The sequence below is a fragment of the Vulpes vulpes genome, chromosome 8, assembly GCF_048418805.1.
Source record: "Vulpes vulpes isolate BD-2025 chromosome 8, VulVul3, whole genome shotgun sequence".
Lineage (NCBI taxonomy): Eukaryota > Metazoa > Chordata > Mammalia > Carnivora > Canidae > Vulpes > Vulpes vulpes.
In genome coordinates this window covers 73,221,855-73,225,462 of record NC_132787.1, presented here as the reverse complement: position 1 = coordinate 73,225,462, position 3,608 = coordinate 73,221,855, and the positions used below count along the sequence as shown (strand labels likewise).

Genomic DNA, 3,608 nt, shown 5'->3' with positions numbered 1-3,608 from the left:
GAAATCAACCACAAAAAAATCTGGGAAGACTACAAATACATAGAGGTTAAATAACATACTACTAAACAATGAATGGGTCAATCAAGAAATCAAAGGAGAAATCAAAAAGTACATGGAAACAAAAATTAAAACAATGGTCCAAAACCTTTGGGATGCAGCAAAATTGTTTTTTAAAGATTTTATTTGTTCATGAGAGACAGAGAGAGGCAGAGATACAGGCAGAGGGAGAAGCAGGCTCCCTGTGGGAAGACTGATGTGGGACTCAATCACAGGACCCCAGGATCACAACCTGAACAAAGGCAGGTGCTCAACGAGTCACCCAGGTGCCCCACAAAATTGGTTCTAAGAGGGAAGTTTATAGCAATAGAGGCCTACCTCAAGAAGTAGGAAAAAGCTCAAACAACCCAACTTGGTTTTTCAGGGCTCTTGGCAAGTGTACTTGGCACAAAGTTGTAGCACAGCAGTAACTGCAGTTGCACCATTCTGCCTTCAGCTTCAGATCAGATGTTTCCCGTGGCCATGCCTTCAGCTTCAGATCAGATGTTTCCCGTGGCCAGAAATGCTCTAAGTCATCTCCAAGTTCAAAGCATTCCACAAACAATGGCAAGGCAATCACCAGAAACAGGCACCTGATTTCCATGACAAATATGGTAATGCTGTATTAGCTAGTGGAACCACTTTCTGTATTGCTGTATGGGCATATACAGCAACACAAATTGGAGTAGAATGGAACCTGTCCCCTGTTGGCAGAGTCACCCCAAAGGAATGGAGGAATCAGTAATCCCAGCTAGTGTAATAATGAATGTTTCAAAACCAACTCATAATTGATGCCAAATATGGCATGATTTAAGAAAAGTATATTTGAAACCTTCAAAAAAAAAAAACCTAACTTTACACCTAAAGGAGCTGGAAAAAGAACAAACTACACCCAAAACCAGCAGAATAAAGGAAATAAAGATTAGAGCAGAAATAAATGATAGAGAAACTAAAGCAAACAAAAAAAACCAACAATAGATCAATAAAACCAGGAATTAGTTCTTCGAAAAGATCAACAAAATGATAAACCTCTAGCCAGACTCACTGAGAGAGAAACTCAAATGAGCAAAATCACCAATGAGGAGAAATAACACTACAGAAATACAAACAATTGTAAGAGAATTTTTTAAAGATTTTATTTTATCATTTATTAATGAGACACAGAGAGAGAGAGAGAGAGAGAGAGGCAGAGACACAGGCAGTGGGAAAAGCAGGCTCCATGCAGGGAGCCTGAAGTGGGACTGAATCCCAGGACTCCAGGCTCATGCCCTGGGCCGAAGGCAGGCACTAAACTGCTGAGCCACCCAGGGATCCCTTGTAAGAGAATTTTAAGAAAAACTATTTGCCAACAAATTAGACAACCTTGAAGAAATGGATAAACTCCCACAAACATAGAACCTCCCAAAGAAAGAAAATTTTAACAAATCAATTACCAGCAATGAAATTGAATCAGTAATCAAAATTCCCAACAAACAAAAGGCCAGCACCAGACAGCTTCACAGGTGAATTCTACCAAACATTTAAAGAAGAATTAATACCTATTCTGCTCAAACTATTCCAGAAAATAGAGGAAGGAAAATTTCCAAATTTATTCTGAGGTGAGCAGCACCCTGATACCAAAAACAGCTAAAGACACCACAGAAAAAGGAGAACTAAAGGGCAATATCCCTGATGAACATGGATGCAAAAATTCTCAATATGACCAAATCAAATGCAACGATACATTAAAGAAAAATTCAATATGATCAAGTGGTATTTATTCCTGGGACACAAGGATGGTTCAATATTTGCAAATCAATGTGATACATCACATCATTAAGAGAAAGGATAAAAGCCATATGATTATCTTGAAAGATACAGGAAAATACATTTGTCAAGAGTACAACACCCATTCTTGATAAAAAGCCCTCAACAAAGAAGATTTAGAGGGAGCATACATCTACATAATAAAGACCATATGTGAAAAACCCACACTGAACATCATACTCAGTGGGAAAAAACAGCTTTCACCCTAAGGATGTCCACTCACAACTTTTACTCAACATAGTGCTGGAAGTCCTAGCCACAGCAATCAGACAACAAAAATAAATAAAAAGCATCCAAATTGGTAAGGAAGAAGTAAAACTTACGCTATTTGCAGATGACGATACTATATATTGAAAACCCTAAAAATTCCACAAAAGAACCCTAGAACTGATAAATGAATTCAGTAAGGTTACAGGATACAATAAACATACAAAATCTGTTGCACTTCTATACACTATCAAGGAAGCAGCTGAAATAGAAATTAAGAAAACAAGCCCATTTACAATTGCACCAAAAATAATAAGATACTTAAGAGTTAACCTAACCAAAGAGATAAAAGACTTGTACTCTGAAAACTACAAAACTGATGAAAGAAGACACAAAGAAATGGAAAGATATTCCATGCTCATGGGTTGGAAGAACAAATACTGTTAAAATATCTACACTACCAAAAGCAATCTACAGATTTAAAGCAATTTCTATCAAAATGCCAACATTTTTCACAGAAGTAGAACTAGAACAAAAAATCCTAAAAAGAAACTTTTTTTTTAGATTTTATTTATTCATGAGAGACACACAGAGAGAGGCAAAGATAGAGGCAGAGGGAGAAGCAAGCTCACTGTGAGGATCCTGATGTGGGACTTGATTACAGAACTCTAGGGTTATGCCCTGAACCAGAGGCAGACACTCAACCGCTGAGCCACCCAGGTGCCCCCCAAAATCCTAAAATTTATATGGAACAACAAAAGACCCTGAATAGCCAAAGCAATTTTGAAAAAGCAAAGCAAAACTGGAGGTATTACAATTCCAGACATCAAGTTATATTACAAAGCTACAGTAATCAAAACAGTATGGTACTGGCACAAAGAAAAAGACACGTAGATCAATGGAGCTGCAGAGAAAGCCCAGAAATATACCCACAATTATATGGTCAATCTTTGACAAAGCAGAAAAGAATATCCAAAGGGAAAAAGTCTCTTCAACAAATGGTGTTGGGGAAACCAGACAGCTACATGCAAAACAATGAAACTGGGCCACTTTCTTTCACCATGCACAAAAATAGATTAAAGAACTAAGTGTGAAACCATAAAAATCCTAGAAGAGAGTACAGACAGTAATTTCTCTGACATTGGACATAGCAACATTTTTCTAGATATATCTCCTGAGGCAGAGGAAATAAAAGCAAAAATTAAACTATAGGGATTACATAAAAATAAAAAGCTTCTGCACATAAACATAAAGCTTCTGCCTTATGAAGGAAACAATCAACAAAACTAAAAGACAACATACTGAACGGGAGAAAATATTTGCAAATGACATATCCAATAAAGGGTTAGTATCCAAAGCATATAAAGAGCTATATAACTCAAGATGAAAAAAAAAAAGTCCAATTACAAATGGGAAGACATGAACAGACATTTCTCCAAAGAAGAGATCCAGATGGCCAACAGATGCATGAAAAGATGCTCAATCAAATGCAAATCAAAACTAAAATGAGTTATCACACATACTTGTCAGAATGGCTAAAATAAAAAACACAAGAAACA

General features: G+C 36.8%; 1 pseudogene; it reads left to right on the top strand.

Moving 5' to 3' along the window:
* The first annotated feature begins 540 nt into the window (after positions 1 to 540).
* Positions 541 to 821, top strand: LOC112916809 (cytochrome c oxidase subunit 7B, mitochondrial-like; annotated as a pseudogene).
* The last annotated feature ends 2,787 nt before the right edge of the window (positions 822 to 3,608 follow it).